Here is a 23266-nt window from a genome sequence, read left to right on the forward strand (position 1 = left end):
TTCTTAAAATATGACTTTTAAAATTCTTATCCAATTTTTTGTTGAATAACAGATAAGCATGCCAACCATATACCAGATCGTGTCCCTCGATATTCAGTATTCTATCATTAGTTAAATGAGTCCAATCACTAATTACAGATAGCGCCACTGCATCATAATATAGTTTTAGATTAGGTAATTTCAAGCCTCCTCTCTCGCGTACATCTTGCATTATTTTCATCTTTACCCTCGGCTTCTTTCCTGCCCATACATATTTGTTGATACCCTTCTGCCATTCTAAAAGATTCGCATCTTTTTAAAGTATAGGTAACATTTGCAAGAGAAATAAAAATTTTGGTAGGATGTTCATATTCACTGCCGCTATCCTACCCAACAAAGATAGCAATTTCTCCTATTTTTTCATCTCTATCTGTATACTATGCCAAAGTGGTTCATAATTATGCTTGTATAATTTCCCATTTGAGGTTAAAATATTAACCCCAAGATATTTGACTTTTTTGACTACCTCACATCCTAGCATCCCTCCTAGTTCTTCCTTTTGTTTAGTATTCATATTTATAGCTAATATTTTTGTTTTTCCTAAATTTATTTTAAAACCAGACACTTGACCATATTGATTAATCGTATTCATTAAAACCATACTGGATTCCTGCGGTTGTTCCAATATTATGACCAAATCATCCGCAAAAGCATGGACTCTGTATTCCATATGTGTACCCTTATTCCTATTCAAAACAAAGTATTCAGATAACAATTTTTTACAATCATTAATGTACTTTTCATGTCTGAATAAGTTTTCATTCAATCTCCAAGACCTTCTTGCCTGCACTTCCCTTCCCAATTCCATCCAAACTGGGTTATGATCCGAAAGGACCCTAGCTGCAATCTTTGTCCTCTTCACCCTAGAAAGCAAATCATTAGTGATTAGTATAAAATCAATCCTTGAAAGGGATTGATGTCTATCAGAGAAGAAGGTGAAGTCATATTCCTCTGCGTTTCTTTCTCGCCAAATATCTCTCAATTCAAAGTCGTCCATCATGTAAAAAAAAAAGGTTTGGGTAGCTTAGCTCACATTTTGGTGTTTGGGCGAGAGGTCTTCTTATCTCTTTTAGTATCTATCACACCGTTCCAATCACCCAGTAGTATACAAGACCTATAGTCCCACTGTACTAATTTAGCATGAAGATTTCTATAGAATCCATCTTGCTGTTGATTAGAAGCATAAATTCCCAAAAGTAATGTCTTTTTCCCTTCTAAGATTAGATCTAGCGCGATATATCTTCCAAAGGGATCTGCTTCAATTAGCTCAGCTTTGATGTCTTTTCTTAAGTATACGACTATACCATTTTTCTTTTCCATAGCAGAGGCTGCAAAATGTTGACCAAGTTTTGAGTTAATCAAATATTTTTGATCAGTTGATTTGATATGAGTTTCTTGCAAACAAATTATATCATTCTTAAACTGTTTAAGATAGTGAAATATTTTATTTCTCTTCTGTGGAGAATTCAGTCCATTGATGTTCCATGTTAAAATCTTAGTTGTCATCTTTGGTTACCTGAAGCTTTTTTAGAGCCTCCTGCATGGCCTGTTTAACCTTTGGCCTAGCTCCTCCCATGGCTTCTGAGCTTGTTGCTGTAACTCCTTGATCGATGGCCGATGATTGTTGAGGTTGTTGCCTTTTAGCTTGTTTTTCCATTCATCTGGTAATCATACGGCTGGGTCTTTGTTCCATAACACCTTGCCCTTCTGGGGAGGGGAGATAATCCATATTCTCTGGTAGTTGTGTGGTTTGCTGTCTGTCTTGTCCTTCTTGTGGTCTTTCTCCAGATCCAGAAGGGGCAGAGTGTCCCGCCTTCAAAATATTGTGATAAAAATCTCGGGCTTTCCATATGAAGTTGAGACGATATCTTTGCTTGTCAAATGTAAGTATAGTACCAAATGGCGCGTCCCATCTGTACTGTATCTGACGGTTTCTGAGTTCTTCCACTAAAAAAGCATAGTCTCTCCTGGCTCTTAGCATTTGAGGTGGTATTTCTTTCAAAACAATCAAATCCTGGCCCCCAATTTGGAGCCTAGTGTTATAAGATTCTTGTAGTATCATGTTTCTGAGCTCTCTTGGAGTGAAATATATAACTATATCTTGGGGGAGTTGCTTCTGTTTTGCCACCCAGGAATTAGCGCGATAAATTTTGTCGATCTGCCAGTCAAAGTTAGACCCCAGTCTTCCCACCAGACAATCAAAAGCTTCTGAAAAAATCTGTTTCAAGTTCTCCTGTTTATCCTCACGCAACCCCCTTACTCTTAATGCCAGCTCCATCTGCCTGTACTGTATCATAATAATTTCTTTTTCAGCGTTTTCAACTTTTTGTTGCACCACCTCAGTTTTAGATGTCAAATTGGTATTAGCTTCGTTAAGATCCTCTAGACTATCTTGGATTCCAGAAACATGTTCTGTCAGTACAGTTACAAGTCCCAGCATATCATCTTTCATTTTAGCAACCCTGGTATCAATTTTTTCATACAAGTCAGCCTTAAGTTCTTTTATCTCATCTTTTATCTCCCCTTTTATTTCCTCTTTGAACTCTTTCAGTTTGTTTTCCACTTTGTTTGTCAATTTGTTAGTCAGCTTGTTATGAGCTTTGCTCAGTTCTCTCAGAAAGAGTTCTGTCGTTAGTAACTCTCCAGTAGGGGGCATAGAGGGCGGTGGCTGTAACTTTGTACCAAGTATTGGCAATGTGCTTCTGGGGGCTGAGGAAGAGGGCGGTTTCAAATTAGGATTTGGTTTTGATGCCATTCCAAACTTTATCTTCAAGCAATTAGGAAAACTCTACTGGCCCGCTATACAGTTGTGGAATGAGGTACTTTTTTTTTTTTATAAACTTCGTAGGACTTTGCAGAAGGTTTGCAGAAGTTTTCAAAAATAAGCATTGTAACGAAGCAGTTCAGCATATTCACCTCTGTTTTGAATGTCTCTATATTAGCAAAGAGTCTTTTAAAACTTTAAAAGTGAAACTAATTAGTAAAGATCTGTTGGCCGGCTGTGAGGCAAAATTCACTCCCTTTCTTTGCAGTTTTGAAACTCCGTATAATTAGATAAACAATGTTACTCAGCAATTCAACTGGCTCGTCGCCATTTTAGATGCCTCTTTAAATAGATAAAATAACAGAAGAGGATCTTGTAGAAAAGAAGCTAAATTTAAATAAACAATTAATGCTCTCGCATACGAATTCTGCTCGTTTTGAAATCAAGTAATTCAATCTTTGAACTGAGTGGGAGGGAAGCTTACTTGGGGATGCAAGGCAGCCGGAGAATTCCAGTGCGGAGCAGTTCTGCCTTCAGCTGGCCCCCCTTCTCTTCACAGACACAGAAGCTGCAAAGATCAGAAAGGCATTTGCTTGACAAAACTTCTCTCCTTTCCCTTCTTTTCCCGAAGAGGAAGATGTCTGTCAGATATTTGATAGATGATCATCTTAACAGATAACGCAACTGGTAATATGGGAGCAGCTGTGTTTAGCTGCTACCATCAGTAAGTCCCGCCCAGGAAGTCAATAAAATGGAATGTTTTAATAAGATTAATCTTAAGGCATTGATATTTTTGCTTAATTATTAACATAGGTTTTATATGAAAGCCAACTATAAGGATTCCATAACATAGCACCCACAAAAATGTAGTGCAAAATATGCATTTTAAATAATGAAAAATTATTTTTTTATTTTTTCAAATTAAAGATTCAGCTTTTCTGTTCTCCTCTTAGAGTCTTCATTGCAGTTATTTGGTATACAATTTTAGAAGCAGCTGATGTACATTAACTATATAATTTCTATTTTATCCTTAATATTAATGAGTCTTCCTGCTATGGAATGCAGGCTTGGGACTCCGAGTTACCATCTAAAATTTAGCATTAAAAATATGAAAATAAAGGGAATGTGGATAAAAAATTTAATTGGCTTTGCTGGCATAGTCTGAGCAGATGTTATATTATGTTCATAGTGTTTGCAGGTTCCTCCTGATGAAAACTGTAAAAGATTGAATGTTATTATGTCATGGTCCACACCTTTGGAGCATGAACGCAACTTCATGACACATCTGGAAAAGGGGCAGGGCTTGTGTTAAGATGCTATAATGTTTCTGACATCACTCTGACATTCCTTGTCCCATACTATATGTATATCCACACCTCTATACTGCTTTCAAAAATATTGTGTGGATTAGCCAATATATCCACCATATCATTTTTAGATTTGAAGCTCCAATTTTTTATATTTATAATTCCCACACAAGATTGTGGCTCATTTTTCTTTGGTTGATAGAAACATAAAAAACTAGGATCTCTCTTAATTTTGTTGAATCACATGTCTATTTCATATTGTTCCTTGTTGAAGTTAAATCTGTTGGCCATCCTATGTGTAATCCAGGCCACTGATCTATTTAACAAAAGAATTTATTGGTATGGTTGGTGACTTTACCAAATTTCAGACATAGGGTGCAAAACAGCTTGCTTATTATTTTATTCTAAAAGATAAAAAGAAATTTCTAATTATAAAGCTTATATAAGTCTGTGATGAGAAGTGAAATGTTACCTTATCTGGAAGACATAAAAACATGTTACTATAGTTTGTTTTACAAGGAAAAACTGAACCTAATAAAGGCAGTTTATGAAATTCCAGTGGATCTACAATTATCTGATAAATCTGAACATTGTTTTCTTTACAAAATAGTCTTGAAGTATCTATGTATTCACATTCCTTTTAACTTGCTAACTGTTTGATCAGCTGATTAAATTCAACGATAATTTAGTGTACATTTACCGTATATACTCGAGTATAAGCCGAGTTTTTCAGCCCACTTTTTGGGCTGAAAAAAGCCGCCTCGGCTTATACTCGAGTCTACAACTGGATCCGGCAGTGCTGTTGCCTGTTGGAGGAGGAGGAGGCGAACCAGCCTGCCATCGCCAGCCACCGCTAGCCCTGCCGCTCTTCCCACCCCCTTCCAAGCCCCACAGTCCAGCGGATGGAGCAGCGAAGCCCCGGGGCTTCGCTGCTGCTCCCCGCATTTTCTGCACGGGGATCCCTTGGAGAGGGGATTCCAGCCTGCCATCGCCAGCCACCGCCACTGTTCCCTCTAAGGTGCGCGCGTGCGCGGCCGCGCACATGGAAAGAAATCCCCGCGCAGAAGTTTCTAACTGCCGCGCAGAGATTTCTACCAAAGCAAACGTGGGAAGTCCTTTGCAGGCGGCTGGAACTGGCCTCCCGCAAAGGACCTCCCCAGAGGAATCTCATGTCCTGCAGCCCAAACTTTCTCCTCCCAGCAACTTGGCCTGTTGGATACAGTTGTGGCGGGGGAAGAATGGGCTGGGTGGGCTGGCTGGCTGGGGAGGAGGGAGCCCTTTAAAGCCCTGCTGCCGCGTCTTCCCAGCAAGACTTCCTTTCGGCTCGCGGTTTCCCTTGCCTGCCTTAACCAAAGCTTGGCGCCCCGCCTCTGCTTTTGCTCTCCCTCCCTCAGCTGTGCAGCAGCAGCAGCTCTCAGCCTAGGGCGTCACGCAGGCTGTGGAAGGAGGGGGAGGAGGAGGGAACCAAAGAGAGGATTTTAGGGGCCTGCGCCCCACAGCCAGGACCGTCCTTGCGCCTCAAGCCGCGTTTCTTCGTGCAAAGCCCTTCGGGCGTCAGGCGGAGCTCTCGGGTTGCCCAAACCAGTTCCTCCCAGGTTCAAAACTACGGAGGGAGGAACTGGATTGGGCAACTCGCGCTCACACACACACACATACACACATACACACAGAGAGAGATTCGGCTGCGTCCGGCTCATTTGCAAAAAGCCCAGAAAAGGAAGTCGGTCGGGGGCAGAGGAGGGGGGGAGACCCGTCGGAGAAACCGACAGTCCCGAGGCCGAAGGAGGGGGGTTCTTCCCCAGACAGGGCTCCCCAGGAGAGGGCGAGGCACCCCTCCCCCATCTCCCTACTGTCAATGTCGCACAGGAGGGCTGTTTCTATCTCGGTGCTTTCATGGAGAGTCAGCGAGAGATCCAAGCCATCCAGCGAAGGCAGACTGCTGTTTAGTAAGAATGTTTTAAATATTGCATTTCAGCTTATTTGTCATGGATTGGTGATCAACCTACTTGCAAATACAAATTCTTTTTCATATGGCGTGCTGGTGCTCTGCAGATTTTATTTGATTTTAGAAAAAGAAAATAAAGGCTTCTTGGTCCACCTGGACCGGAAAGTCAAAATCCAGAAAATTAACCTTGTTTAGGAAAGTTTTGCACTGATGGAAAAATAGTGTTTTCCAGTGAAAGTTTTTTCCCTACTTTTCCTTGTTTGCTTTTTTGGCCTCTATTCCTTCTCTACTCTCCTCTTTTCTTTCTTCCTTTTTTCTTCCTTTTTTCTTTCCTTCCTTCCTTCCTTCCTTCTTTCTTCCTTTCCTCTTTCTCTCTCTTTCTTTTTTCTGCCTCTTTTTCTTATCCTCCCACCCTCCTCTCCCCTTTCTTTTTCTCTTTCTCCTCTTTCCTTTTTGTCTCTCCCTCTGTCTCTGTTTCTCTCTCCCTCTCCCTTCTTTCCTTCCTCCCTCCCTTCCTCTCCCCTCTTTGTTTGCTTCTTTAAGTGCTCCAATTGCTAATCTACATCAGTTGGTAATTTATTCATAACTTGCTAATATCACTGCAGACTATTGGATAGTAAGGGGGAAAGTATAGTCCTCAACTTACAACAATTCACTTAATGACTAAAGCTACATCAGCACTGAAAAAAGTGAATTACAGCTGTTCTTCACACATGATCATTGCAGCATCCCCATGGTCATAGGATCAAAATTTGGATCTTTGGCAACTGCCTCATATTTATGACGGTTGCAGTGTCCTGGGGTCACCTTTTGCAACCATCTGCCAAGGAAAGTCAGTAGGAAAGTCAGACTGACTTAACAACCAGGTTACTGATTCAACCGTAGTGATTCACTTAACTGTAGCAAGAAAGGTTGTAAAATGGGGCAAAACTCACTTAACAAATGTCTCATTTAGCAATAGAAACTTTGTGCTCAATTATGGTTGTAGATTGAGGATTACCTGTATAGGGAGATTTTTTTACTTAATGGATATTTACATGGTAGAATTGAGTTTCAAATAACACTAATTTCGTTGTCTTGGGTGACATCTATGAAAAAAATCCAGGTGCTCAGGTATGAAAATGTGCTGCTCAAACACTATACTTTTCCGCTCACACTGAAAAAAAATTAGAGGGAACATTGGCCACCGCTAGCCCTGCCGCTCTTCCCACCCCCTTCCAAGCCCACTGGGGCTTGGAAGGGGGTGGGAAGAGCGGCAGGGCTAGCGGTGGCTGGTGATGGCAGGCTGGAATCCCCTCTCCAAGGGTTTGAGTTTCAAATAACACTGATTTTTTATTTTTGAAATTTACCGTAGCTGCTGCATTTCCCACCCTAGGCTTATACTCGAGTCAATAACTTTTCCAGCTTTTGGGGGTAAAATTAGGTGCCTCGGCTTATATTCGGGTCGGCTTATACTCGAGTATATACGGTAATCAGATGAGAGCGGGTGTATATAGAACTCAAATGAGGCCAGATATTACAACTGGAAAGTGCAAGGTTTAACACTTAAAGAGACTTTTCAAAAAATATTATCCAAGATGGAATCTCTGGACTATGATATGTGCTAATGTAATATTTTATGCTTATAATACTTTCTTCAACAGCCCACATTATTTAGTGTGACAGTTAATCATTCATTTGCAACTATCGGGAATCTCTCGCTTAAATTTGCCCATTTCCCAACCCCTCCTCCACCAATTATTTCTTATACATATAAGAAATTTTCGCACATAAAGTACAATATAAACCCAATACTCTTTATCTTTGTCATGCACCCTGAAAATACCTCCACAAGAGCTTGTGGAACTAACAAATCACCTTTGGATACACAGAAATACACACTGTACCTCCATAGAAACACAACAGACAGCAAGGCAATAGCAATTGCCACACAATAAAAGAGGATTTGAAGAAATACAAGAAGCAATCCCTATGAAAAACAATCCTGCTATTCGGGATGATAAAATATGTATATAGTATATTTTAATATCACAATCTTTCACATGCAAAATGCAATTTTCTAATACATTTCTCACCATCATTAACTTACAATATGCACTTTGGATGTCTTTAGCTTTTAAGGAGATGGACTTTGTCTTGAAATAGATGATGATGTTAATGCATGGATAAAAATTATATACAGAAGTTTGTCCATCATAATTTCTTATCCTTATCCTTCTTTTAACAGTGAGATAATGTTTAAAGGTTTAAATTCATACTAAATGTGCAAGGTTATTTAAAAAAACACAAGATATATAGGTTCTACATTAAAGTTTCTAATTTTCATCGTGAATCAAATTCTGTTGAATATACTGTAAATTTTTGTAGAAAGCAACATATACTTATTATCCACATCTGATATAATAGCATGAGATGCATGTTTGTCCTTGCACATCTATTTGAGTTTGTTCAGCACATTGAGTTTCTCATTTTGAACAATTAAGAGATATAGGCTTCCTGGGACTGAAGAAAAGCAATGAGATTTCATTTTTGAACTGTATCAGTAGAAAATGTTATGCTCTTTTCCAATTCACAATATATTTTTTTAAAAACCACCATAAGTATGAAAATGTGTATTGACCTATTGATTAGTCAGCAGGAGTGAGTCAGAATATGACCAGAATTACAAGGGTTAGTACCAGAAAATAATATCCCTACCATATATCCCTATGGATTACTGGCAGAACTGTACCAAACATTTAAAGAAGTATTAAGCAAGATAATGTTGGAACTATTCAATGACTTATTAAGGGAGGCAAAAATGCCAGAAACCTGGATGGAGGCATATATAATGCTTATACTAAAAGAAGAGTCAGATCCACAACAAGTAGAGAACCTATTTCACTATTAAATATGGATTATAAATTTTTTTGCATCAATAATGGTAGAAAGAATGAAAAGACTTTTAAATGAATTTATACATATAGACCAAAATGGATTTCTTCCCAAGAGACAATATGCAAATTGTATTGATCACGCTAGAGTTCTGTGAAACCCACCCAAGCAAATGGTGTTATTTCTGGACGCTCAAAAGGCCTTTGATAATGTGAACTGGCAATTCATGATAATGCAGCTTCAATTGATGGGATTTAGTGAAGGATTTATAAATGTGATTAAAACTATATATAATAACAAATCGGCAAAGATAAGGGTGATATGACAGGAAAGTAGCCATTACGAAGGGAACTAGACAAGGATGTCCACTATCGCCATTATTATTTATACTGACACTACAGATTTTGAATAGAGAAATATGACAAAATAAAGAGGTAAATGGTATGAGAGTCAAGAAAGAAGAGTATAAATTACAAGCGTTTGCAGATGATTTGGTGTTTATTATGGAGGATCCAATAGAAACACAGCCAAAACTATCTAAAATAATAGAGGAATATGGAGAAGTAGTAGGCTTGAAAATTAATAAAGATAAAACAAAAAGATGGTGAAAATATGACAGAAAAACAGAAAAGAGAGTTGATGGGGAAACTGGACATACAGGTGGTGAAAAAAGTGAAATATTTGGGTATTCAATTGACATGAAGGTGTGTAACATTAAAGGAGGATAACTATTGTAAGGTGAGAAAACAAATAGAAATAGATTTGGAAAGATGGAAAAACCTACAATTATCATTGATGGAAAGAATAGCAGTAGTAAAGATGAATATATTACCAAGATATACCTATTCCAAACAAAACTGATAAAACTTGAGAAAAAAATCTTTGAAAGTATGAATAAAATAGTGGGGAAATATAAATGGCAGGGGAAAAAAGCAAGAATTAACATAAAAATGTTGCAAGATGCAAGGATTTGAGGTGGATTTGGATTACCAAACTAGGAATGGTACTACCAAGCAGTGGGACTAGTTTGGTGAAAAATGGATTTTATTGAGAAATACAAGATTATTGACATTGGAGGGTCATGATTTGCAATTGGGTTGGAATGCTTTTTTTGGTATGATAAAAGTAGGACACATGGCTATTTTCAAAGACATTATGTAAGGAATGGATTATTAACAATATGGGAAAGAGTGAAAGGGAAACATTATTTAGAAATACCAATGTGGCTTTCAACAATGGAAGCACTGACACATACAAAGATTAGTAGTATGAAAAATATTATTAGATACAAAGATATCTTAACAGAAGGGGAATTAAAACAAAAACAAGAATTAGAAAAACAAGGGATTGATATAGCTTGGTTTTCACAACTGCAAAAACAATCAAGATATGAAAAAGATAAAAGGGAGTATAGTTTTAACTTAGGAAGTTTGGAGTTGGATAAGATACTTATGGGAACGAAAGTAAGAATAATCAAGGGACTATTAAGAACTACGTTAGAAGTTAAAGATACAATGTTAACTTGGGCAAATAATTTTGGCCATATGATTGAACTAGAAAAGTGGCAACAATTATGGGAAAGGAATTATAAATTAACCATGTCAACAGCTTACTAGGAAAACTTATACAAAATGTTTTACAGATGGCACATGTCACTGGGAAAACTAGCAAAGATGTTTAAAGACAAGTCAGCCAAATGTTGGAAATGTCAACAAGCAATAGGTTCACCCTATCATATGTGGCGGACATGTGTTAAAGAAAATGTTATAACAAGAAATAGAATTTGGACCACAGATATTTTTACTAGGTATTATCCCAGAGAAATTCAAGAAAGAAGATACTTATTTGATTATACATGCAACTACAGCAACAAGAATTGTATTTGCCCAAAATTGGAAATTAAATAAGCTACCAACAGATGAAGAGATAATAAAAAAGATATTAGATTGTGTAGAAATGAATAGGTTGACAATGAAAATAAAGAATAAAGAGATATCGGAGTATTTCAAGACATGGAGAAGATTTTATGATTGGCTAGAGAAAGCAAGCTAGAAAAGAAAGTAGGGAGAAGATAAAGTACCCAGATGATGCACTATTAAATGGAAAAGGGGGGGAGAAGGGGGAAACAGAAAAGAAAATATTAAATATATGTATATATTCAAGAACGAGACATAAAGGGGAGGGAACGTAACTAGGGTAGACTAGTGAAGGTAAGAGAATAAGAAATGATACTAAATTGTATTTGAGTTGGCAGAAATACCATCCCAAGTACACATAAACTGAGTTTTGAAATATACACCAACAATAATAGAAAAAGAAAGGGAGAGAGGAGGAGAGAATGAAAGGAAGATGGGGGAAAGAGGTAAGGAGAGGAGGATGGAAGGGAGAGAAAGAGAAAGAGAGAGGGTAGGGAAGAGGAAGAGCAGGAGCAGGAGAAAGGTAAGGGAAGAACGGAGAAGGAGGAGAGGAGGAAGGAAGTAGAGAAGGGAGGCAGGGAGAAACGAAAGGCAAAACAAGGTGTTACAAAAGGAGGAAGGGATGGTAAATAAAGCAACACAAAATGCACATTATAACTTATTAAATGAAATAATAAATGTACAATGTACAATGATAAATGTAAAGAAGAATACCAATTATGTGAATGTATACTTAAAATGGTATGTAAGAGAATAAAAAAATAAAAAATCCCTTGAATAAAAAAAATGTCCCTGAGAAACTGTATAGGCCCATATCACAGGAGGAACCAATTCTGCCAATCTTTGAAGCCCACTTCCCTACCTCTCCTTCTTGTTATTTTATCTGCTTATCTATTCTCATTAAATATAGGAATAATGACACTTTCTTACCTTGGGGCTGACCATCACATATTATACATTCACAGATAAGAGTTCAGACAGATTGCCCATGAGGGAATTATACAACACTTTTGTTTAAATGCGATGTTAAAATGTGCAGAATATTCCTGTTAGGAATGTCCGACGACTAATTAATTTAAGTGCTACAGTTTTATATTGTAATGGCCCCATTATTGAATTAGGAGAAATGTCTTACCTAGTAACTTTCAAGGATAGGATTACTGACTGAGCCAAATATGGGGCAATGTGATAATATTAATTTTAAATTTTTTTCCCTTTTGTTTTCAAATTTCAAGCTACAAGTGACAAAGCAAATGTGCAAGGGCACAAATACTATATATTGCTGAATCTTTGTCCTGTGTTCCTCAAAGGTTTTTTTTTTTTGATAAAAATCAAATTTTGAGTTTCCCTAGATGTTTTAGGGTCCATTGTACAAAGACTCCAAGTTCATTCCAAGTATAACTTCCTGAAGAAAACACACTCAGCTTGTAATTTTCCTTCTACCTCCTAATAATTTGCTACTCCCTTAATTTCTGTATTATCCTTCTGAAAGCCTTATTTTAGGACTAATGTCTTGCAACATTCAAATCTATTGTAGCGATTATGGTTGCTGTCATCCAACCCACCTGAACTGTACCTGCCATGGGAAAGGCTGGTCTATGAGATATTAAAACCTATACAACCTAACCAACAAGGAAAGCCCATTTATTGCAGTGTGTAAAATATGTTTCCATTCATGCTCTCTTTGCCCTAGGAGTGACAAAAACAGTCCTTGACAACATCTTTTTTTCTGCCAGGTTTCCGATGTCTTCTTCATCTCCCAAAGTTATAAATGGCTAAAAACGTCCTTCCTGTATCAGGATTAAGGAATATTTTTCAATATCATCTGAGGGCAGCCTTAAAATGTGCCAGATTTTACTTCCCCCTATTTGAGAGGAAATTAGATGAATAACAATATCTGTGAATGAGGCCATAGGTGGGAGATGGATTTCAATTTACAGTCAGGAATGGATAACACTATGACTCAGCAGGCAGAAACGTTCCACACAGAAAAAGGAATATTGCTGCTGTTTCTGTTGTTTCTTCCACAGTTGCTCTAAAGCCAAGATTTTGTTCTTACGTAGACTGAGAGCCCGTTGGAAGTTTTGAAACAATACAGTGATACTGCAGAATTATGGAGAGACAACAAATTTGATCAAAGTGATGACTAAGAATTTGGCTTTTTTCACACACTTCATTTTAACTATTATCTGAAAGTCATAAACTTTGGACTTGCTGCTTAATGCGGGGAATTCAATATCTTGTTGAAAGCAATGCAGTTTTGATATTATAATTCCTGGTGGAATGCAGATATTTTTTAAAAAGAAATAAAACAAAACTAACTCTTGAATAGTTGAAACTTAAAGAAGTGTCTCTATGGGTAAACATGTTTTGGTATTTGCGTGTATATCCATCATTGAGTAGGGGGTGTGTTCTGGCTCTCGTATAAAGTCTTAGGCAGTTTTCATTTACAAGACATTTATAGAGTTATAAATAAATCTTATTTATAATAAGGTATTAAGGAAGAAGCAAACCAGGGTATTTGTATATAATACTATCAGCATCTGGCAGAAGATTGCTTGCAAATGACAAGTGAATTTATTAAGAAGGAAGTGCTGGGCTAGAGTGAGTGCTGCCTTACTAAAAAAATAATGACTTTATGAATCTCCCTCCTGCTTTTTAAAGCATTAAATCCTATTTATATTTGTATTGTTCTCCACTTTAATGATTATATCTATAAAGATGAACTATATATAAACAATTGCTCCAAAGATGTCCATTTGATCCACACGTCAAAATTTAATTCCTCCCAGGGTGTTATTAGGTTGCTAATTTAGCAAACAATGCAGGATTGTGTTTACCCCATGTCTGTGCACTGTGCAACTAGAGTATTTAAAAATCATAATAATTATCTGTCTTCGGTGAAACTTAATAAAGCTTTCCCTGCTCATATGAGTTGGCAAGAAATTTAATTTACCTAATCTGTCAGAAACCAGGGAATCATTAAATATATTATATAGGGGAATTACCTGTTCTGAACAATTCTAGCTTAGAACACATTTCCTTCTGTTAGCTTAAAAAAGGCAGGGGTGAGTGGGTTATATTTGTGCTGAAATTATCATCCTAAGTTTAGTATAGTTTCATATATATAGTAATTTTAAAAATGTAAAATAAGAAGGGTTACTTATACATAGAATCTCTCATGTAATACATCCATATTGAATCATAATACATTTAAATGTCAATGCTTAAAATTCAAAATAGAATCAACAATGTTCAGATTTTTAACTGACATTTTTCGGAAGCAATGGAGGTTATGCCAATTTAGATAATGTGGATTTTCATCCTAAATGTCTGAAGTCTGAAACAATATAGAAACAATAGAAATAAAGAAATGAATACAGGATATTTTTGTACAAAAAGGCCCTTCATAAGATGTTACTATTTATTTTGTTAAGGTACTGATGAAAGAAATGTCCTTCTGGGTTCAGCTCCAAGTGGGGAAAAAGACACTGGAGACATGGAGGCTGCTTGGAAAGATAGTTTATTGTTGGACAGGGCCACATGGCTTGAGCCCTGAACAGAAAAGGTGATCACATGCTTCAATGTTGGTGGAGAAGAAGAGAAGGGCTGAAGGAGGGGTTTGCTAGGCTTTTTATAACCTGTTTAGTCCCACCTCTCTGTTTCCTGTTCCTGTGTAAGAAATGTATTCTGATTGGTTGTCAGACTCCCATGGGGCCATGCAGGGGCTACTCTCTAGACTGTATTTTGAATCCAGGTATGGATGAGTTCCCAAATGCCATGTGGTCAGTTGAGTAAAGGGCCAATATTATCATGCCTTTACTCCCATTCCCCTCTGGGGCTGCAGTGGAGAAGACTTTATTATGTAAAAGTGGACTAGCTTGGCCTTAATGGCCCATTAACAGTAGGGAAGGGCAGGAAGCTACAGGCAACTATTCTGTCTTTTAAAACATGTTTCTTTCTTTTCATATCCAGATAAATATTCTGCCTTTTCAATATTTCCTATGATATTTCATTTTTCTGGGAGAGGGCTGGATGATAACTTCTCACAGTAGGAAATGCTTTCAATTTTTCAATAGAGAACTGGATTATTTGTTTGTTTATTTGTTTATTATTTGTTGTTTTAGAAATTTGAATAGCAACCTACTCACAGCATTCTCAAAATGTATCTTATATTTTCAATTTTAAAATTAGGAATAAAAATAATGAAGTTCATAATGACTAACTGAAATTGATGGAAAGCAGCAAACTCATGCATTCACAGACATTTCTTTCTGAATACATTTTACGCTGCATGTTCTTTCATCCAATATCTCTCTCTTAGCAGTTGGCAAGACAATCTATTTTGCATTTTCTGAAGACCATATATTTGCAAGATACCAAGGGTATCCCTATAGAGGGTAGGGCAGTCAAAAAAGTTAAGGTGCACAGAGAATAGAATGGTGATTTGATTGCATGGTTGTTGCTGCCACCTTGTCTTTTCTAACACCTCTGTAAGGTACTATCGATTTGTGTCCTGAAGGGTTTCTTTGCTCTCTTTTTTCACAGTCAATTGTACTTCTAAGGAACTGGGTCTGATTATCTTCAGGTTACAAAATGGGAACAAGATAGAGAACCGTCAGGCATGAAAATCAACTTCTGCAATATAGTTTAAATGAGAATTAAAATGACAATAACTGCACAGATAGTAATATACTAATAATATGGATTCTTAATGATACAATCTATATCTTGTAGACCAGGTCCTAGGGATGAAAATGAAATGTAAATAGTATGTACAATATAGAACATAAGGATGATAAATGTTGACATCCTCTACAAGCATTAGGAATTCAGTAGAGTCCTAGGATAGAAAAAACTGAACAGAGATAAGCTAAATCAATTGTTGATATTTAATGTTTTCTTCACAAATCTTCACTTGCCTCTTCCATGAATACACATTAATATTTGCTGTCATTATGCAGTTTTTATTCACACTCAACTCAGTCTAGCAGTCTATTCTAAACTGACCGGAATCTATTGTGCTTTTTACTATTCTGAATTAAAATATTCCAAATTCTTTCCATCTAACTTTGCCAGAGAATTTATAAGGCAGAATCCTGTCATGTCTGAGCTGACTTCACTTTCAGGAATGGAATCTGAAAAACTAAAGCAAATAGTGGTGATAAAAAGGATAGTGCTTTAGGATTTGTTAAAATTAGAAAAGTAAGAAAACATTGGCTTTAGGTAGTATTCTCTCTAAGACATCATCATCTTCTGTCTAGGGACAATGAAAGAAACTAGAATCCACTTTTTAAAAGGAACTAAGTCCGTTAATATAATGGTTACTTTTAGTAAATTAATGAAAAGCTCAAGACAATCTTATGATGCATGGAGAAATAATTCTCATTGAAGAATAATCAGTATGGATCCTGTTTTTTGGAACTGGGATAATATATTGCATTAAATCATAATTAAAAATACCATTGACATAAGCCATAGTTTGATTTGCAAATAGTATTAGCCCATATATTGCACTAAACAAAAACATAAAAATAAAAATCTAATTTTGGTTAGCATCATGGGAAAACCAGATGTTAATGTTCCTTAAGACTGTCAGCCAGCATTAAAATAGATCTGGTAAAAATGTGCAAAAATGCATTTGTCAAAAACTACAAAACAAACTTGGTAATAAGGGGATGAAAAGACAAGTCTTCTTTTGGAGTTAAAAAAACAATTAGTACTAATAGATACTAATAGAAAACTCCCATAATTAATGAATGTAAAAATTCCATAATGGAAGAATATTCTCTGCTAAGAATTTTGGACAGCAAGATGGCCAAGTTTGCCAATATCACCTCAAAGTATTCAAATGGGTAGAAAGAAAAAAAGACTGGCTGGATTTATATACTGTATGCATTGCCAAATCATTATTTCTTTAACCATAGGTTATTGAATACATTTCACTTGCTGAATTTGCAGAACATCACTAAACAGATGATAAAATTATAATAATGAATAAATAAGTTGTTATCCTAATCATGTCAGAGCCCTCAGAGGAACAGCTAATTTTCTTGCTATCTGGAAAGCTGACCACCCTAATTTTACAAAAGACCACCTTACTTGGAATGGCCTATAATCTTAGATGTTATCTTAAAATTCTTATGTCCTTGGTTAGGACTTAAATTATTAACTTTCCATCAGTCTTAGACTGTAAATCTAATGGTAAACTATCCACATATAATAATAATGTTGAGAGAAGTTAATATCAAGAGAGAAATCTTTCAAGGAAACTCACTATTGCTACTACTATTTGTCATTCCTCTGTCAATAATGCTGAACAAGTCTGGCCATAACTAAATAACTAAAAACAACCGCCAGGCTATCATGTCTCCTATACTTCCTTTACATCGACAATCCAAAGCTGTATAGAAAACCACCATCTGAGGCATCACCACTAGCTAATTAATGGAATTTGCTATACTTCGAGATGTATAGTGACTATAGATTTAAAACAGATGGAAGGTAAGATTAAACTCAAAGGATTTGTCTGTGCAATATATACATCCATGTTTAACCCAATTATAATTTTAGTTATGGAACGCACTGAACAATAAGTAAACCCCCATTAGCCGGCAAATATTCAGGATATCATGTGGACATAGCCAACATATCTTTAGGTCTGCAGTTAAAATATATTATAAAGAAAACTGCATCTGTTAAGTATAGTGAAAATTCCTGGAATGCAATTCGGGAGATGATTTTCTCCACTCACATCCTAAACAAATTCGACCTTTCCTAATCTTGTGCCTGCCAGTTGTGTTAAAACATCGCTACATCTGGAATGTGTGCAAATTATATTCTCAGCACATATGGAAGCACCTGATTAGGGAAGTATGTATCAACTTTCACACCTCTGGGGAGTTCCTCACTCATGCAATCCTTATGAAAAATCAATTTTAAAAGATTAAGATTTAATTTAATTTCTCAGTATTTGATTTATGTGTGAGACGTTGTTTTCAGAACTACCAGATAGTTTAAGTTTATATATTAAAAATAATATATAATTTAAATATATTTTAAATACTATGAACACTAATTATTAAATGTTACCAAAGAAGGGAGAGATGTTTCTCTTTGCAATACATATATTTACAAATGCCTATTTGTTTGAAATATATAAAAATCTATCAGCCTTCAGGTCAATACAAAATAACCTGCTAAATGTAAAACTGTAGCGCTATATCATCCTCATTAACTATAGCACCATATCATTATTTGTACTAATGGTGATTTCTATTTTCTGAATGCTGGTCCATATGTTGATGAAAAAAAGCATAATCCATGAGCATTGTTCTTAAGGAGTACTGTACATTATTCAGAGGAAAATATTTTCCTTTGCTGCACAGCATCCAATAAGAATTAAGCATGCTGAATAGATTGCTCATAAACTATTGAAAATGGGGAGGGCGAAAAGAATGTGGGATAAAATGAAACATAATGAAATAACCTAGAAGTGGGCTGTGTTTGAGCCAACTAACTAAGACTTACTTAACACTGCCTTCTTGTAAATCCTCTAACACAGACTATTATTAATTCTATCTTATTAGTAATAATAACTTTGGGTCAACTTGTTCTGAGTAAGCTTTCTCCTTTCTACTTTCTCCCTCTAATCTGCATTGAAAGTTGTATTTGGAAAGCAGCAAGGAAAAAGGCAGAACACAAATTTCATGTTTTAGATATTGTAATTATGTGTAGGAACATCAGAATTAGTAGAGATTTCTTTTACAGGATTGCAAAGATTGACTGGTGGGATAGGGGGGTTGGTAAAAATCAATCCTGATTCCAATTAGAGTACAATGAAGTTTGTGAACAACCTCACTGACTTTTAACTATCTGTTGCCAAGCACAACCACAAGTAAGATGCCATTCAGGGGTCCCACAAAGCGATGCACTTGTGAGAGTGGCTTTTTCTGGCAGTAGGATAGAATAATGCAGTAAACAAGAAAGCAAAAATCCACTATGTTGACTTATTTCATATTACATATATTAAATCTCCTTTCATTTGATTTCTGTCACAGATCATCTCAGCCATGATCTAAAATGGCTTACAGAAATGACACAGTGCTTTCCCCATTGCTTATTGTTGATACAAGTAAGTTTCAATATCAAAGCTAGTTATGCATTCTTTCAGGTTTGAGATTCCTATTCAGAGTTCTAATCGCTATTTATGACAGTGCCTTTCTAGGGTTTCTCATCCCCTCCCCTCCCCCAGTTGTTTTTTCTTAGTGAACGGACCCTCTGAAGTGCAAATGCACACTTTTTCTTGGCTAAGGCTATACTTCGCCTTATACTGGCTTTCTAGGTAGCTGTTTAAAAAGTAGCAGAGTGGACTAGAGCAAAGATTGATGATATCAAATCAAATATATTTAACTTAATTAAAATTAAATATCAAAACCTTCAATTCCAACTTCAGGTTTTTCCCCCCCTCACACTCAAGACTCTGTCCAAAGCTTTGCCAACCTATTCATTTTTGGTGCTCAGATTGAATAGTTCTGCCTAATTTATCTAGCTGTTCAATTGATTGTTGCAACACTCTACCTGGGACTGGCTTGCAGTCAGATTGTTGCAACAATACTACACTATAATATGATATATGCATAATAAAAACATTTGTAACATTTTATATTTTAATTATGCTTACATGCCTGTTAATAATTATTTAAATGAGTACTTTTCCATTGAATTAATATTTTTGTCAATGTATCATTTTCTAACAATATATTGGAAATATCTGAACAAGAAATATCCTTCATATTGAATATAACGGCAAGTGCTGCAGCTAGAGTATCAACATTCAATCTCGATTTCTCACTTGTCCAAAAATCATTGGCAATTGAAAAAACTCCTTCAACTGCTGCATTAGTTCCAGGGCAGCACAACGTAAATTGAACAAGTATAAATAAATTTTCACATGGAATATGTTCATTTTTGAAATGGCTGAAAATATCCAACCATCTTTTATCAATTTTAACATGTTGGTTTTCCCATTGTATTAATTTTTCAGAATTTAAATATACATTCAGTCTTCTAATTTCTTCAAAGAGACAATTGTCGTCTATTGTAAGGCTGGCATTTCTTTAGATAAAAACAACACAAGATTCAATATCTGTCCAATATACCTGCAATGAAGTAAAAAAACACCATTGAAAACTGTTATTTCCCATGATATTTGTTTCAGACCATTCTTCGATATATTGAAAAAATTCAATATATTCAATGTTTGGTAAAAATTCTGCACTTCTTTGATAAACTTTTCCGTTATGCCCAGATTTGATTCCTCTAAGTCTGACAATTTTCTTTTTATAATTAAAGGAAGAAATTTATCTTTAAAATGAGATTTATATTAAAGGATAAAGTCATTCAAAATAAGACTAACTTCTGTAGCTGAAATGTGTTCACCTTCAATCTTTTGAATTGCTTTCTGAAAAATAGATGCTTGATTATGTACAAAATACATTAATATCTCAAATATTTCATTATTGAAAAACAATTCCAGGATTTTAGGACATTTGTCTAAACTTAAAAAATATGAACGGAGAGGCTCAAATAATTGTAGAACACGCTCTAAGCAGGTGTTAGAGCAAGCCATCTAACTTTTGAATATCCTAACAGTTTTTTTGTATTCAACATTTGCTTCTTCACAAAATTGTTTTAAAGTAGCCACATGAATGGTAAAATGACTAAAATACAAATAAATTGTAGCTATTATTACTTCTACATCAATTGGCATGGCACATGACACCGTGTTGATTGCATTTGACAAAATATGTGCATTACAACCTATTCCTAGTATTTTCTTTTGGAGTAAATCTTGTAATTTTATATACACATTATTCACCCCTTTGCCCACCAAAATTTGTGTTTGTATTATCAGCTGTTAGTGCAACAACTTTGGATTTCAAATTGTTTTCATTTATTACTCTGTATAGATGGTTTGACAAAATTTCAGCAGTTTCACCCTCAATGGAGTCTAAATTTAAAATTTTTACTTGAATCCCCTTGGTAACATTAAACATTAACATTAGAAAAACATGTGGTTTTTTTTTCTCTTTATTTTTGTAAGCTGCCTGGAGTCCTTCGGAATTGGGCGGCATATAAATGTGTCTAATAAAATAAATAAATAAATAAATAAATAAATAAATAAAAATATCTTATTAGTATTAGATACAATTTGGTTTCATTATAATTTTATGCATCAGATAAAACCATTACAAATGCTGCAATTTTCAAGTCTGCTCACAGTATTTTTAAAATACTGATTTAATAATAGCCTCACATTTTGTCCTGGCATATGAAAATTTAGCATTGTGAAACTTTTTCAATAATTTAGTTGTATAATCCATATTATGAAAACTTTGATTGTGAATTATGGTATGAAATGCAAATGTTCCCTCCATTGCAGCTAACTGTTTTTCATCTTCAGAATAATTTGAAGTTTTTAAAAAAACTGTTACTTTACGATTGGAAGCTGATGCATCTAATGATTGCTTATGTTTGTTGGTGGACAAGTGTTTCGTTATAGCTGCTCTGCCCCCAACTGCAATATAAAATTCTCCTCTGCAAATATTGCAGAAAACAATGGCACCTTTCTTTGATATGAGGAATGGAAATTCCTTTTTCAATTGATCGTTGAAATGGCATTTCCTCTTTTTTTATTTTTCCATCCCTTAAATGAAATTTAAAATTTAAAATAAAATATAAAGCTACACGAATGATGCAAGCACATTATGAATAAATAAAATTAATTATTACAACTGAAACTTTAATAACATAAGCAAATAAACTTCACTAAAATTTAAATTTAAATTATTTTATACTTCTGTTGACAACAGGGTTGTATGAACTTGGAAATAAAATTATACATATTTGGAAATTATTAAATAGATAATGAATTAATAAAACATGAATTATAGTTACCTCTGTATAATTGAATATTCACTAAGAAAGAAATAATTACCGTGAGTCATTCAATTGCTGACGTGCCGTGAGTCTGCTGTGTGCGTATGTGCCGTGTTGTGTTTTGGTAAGAAGTAAACAAAGCCACTTGCACACGGCGCACTCTCTCAAGGTCTCCCGTGTGAAGCGCATGTGTCTCATAATTGCATCTTATACCGGACTATACCGAGCCTTGACAAATCATTATGTCAAATACAAATACGTCACATAACACGCAACAGATTAGTCTTCAAATATCGAAAAGGAGGACATGTAGGAGGACACTTTTTGAGAGAGGACAGAACTTACAAAAGAAGGACTGTCCTCCCTAAAGGAGGACGATTGGTCACCTTACCTTAAGGGAGATCTGCTAAAAGCCTGGGATTTTTTTTTTTTTTTGCAAAACTCTTTTATTTCCTTTTCCTTTTCCTTTATACAATCACTTAAATACTGTGCAGTTAAAAAAAGCAATAAACACAACTCATCATACACCCTTTCTTCTACCCCTCCAACTTTCATTTCTCCCCTCCAACAATCCCCTCTTCTACTTCCCCTCCCCCTCAACCATTCCTTTCTCCCCTTCCCACCATCTCACCCTCCTTACATTCCCTTCTCACTCCCTTTTAATTCCTCCCTCTTCTTTCCCTCTACTCCTCATTTCGGTGTATTTTTACTGTTCATTGGTCTATTCGTTTTGTAATTTACACTAAAATTATAAGAAAAAAAATTAAAAGAAAGGGAAAAAAAAGAAAGAAAAGAAAAAGCAACAGTATCCAAGTGCATTCATTGTTTTAAAAATTGAATCAATATTTCCACCCTCCCGCCCTCCCCCCCATGAACCCCCCTCCCTGACCTCCTTCTGACTTCCCAGATCCCATTCCCGACATCGTTCCTTATCAAGCAAAGTCTGGAGTATATTGAAACCAAATAGATTAGAAGCTAAAAAATAAAAGATAAAAAATAAAATTAAAAAAAAAAAAAAAAAAAGGGGAAAGGGGAAAAAGACCCCCCCCAAAAAAGAGAAATCAATAAACTCTCTACCATAAGCTCAGCTTCCCATTGTTATTAACACTTAAGCAATGTGCATCATTCCTAGTCTCGATTAATTTATTACTTGCAGGATTTCAAACTATGTTGAAACCAAGTGAGTTAATCAAATAGAATTCTACTCTAGCTAGGGACCTTATCTCTTTATCTAAATATGTATCCATTTCCAAACCTTTAATATATCCCTTTTACCTCTTTCTCTATAAAGCAACTTAAACACCTCAAATATTTCTCTCGGTTTCTGTTCCAACTCCTCTCATCCTGCATCTACCCGTGTCCATATATATATTTTATTATCATCCGTACACCTCCCCTATTTGCTCCGCCTTCCTTCAAGCTCCCTGAGTATATTCTTCCAACCATTATGTTCAAATAAACATTACTATAGAAGTCAGCT

This window comes from Thamnophis elegans, chromosome Z (genome assembly GCF_009769535.1).
Source record: "Thamnophis elegans isolate rThaEle1 chromosome Z, rThaEle1.pri, whole genome shotgun sequence".
NCBI classification, from domain to species: domain Eukaryota; kingdom Metazoa; phylum Chordata; class Lepidosauria; order Squamata; family Colubridae; genus Thamnophis; species Thamnophis elegans.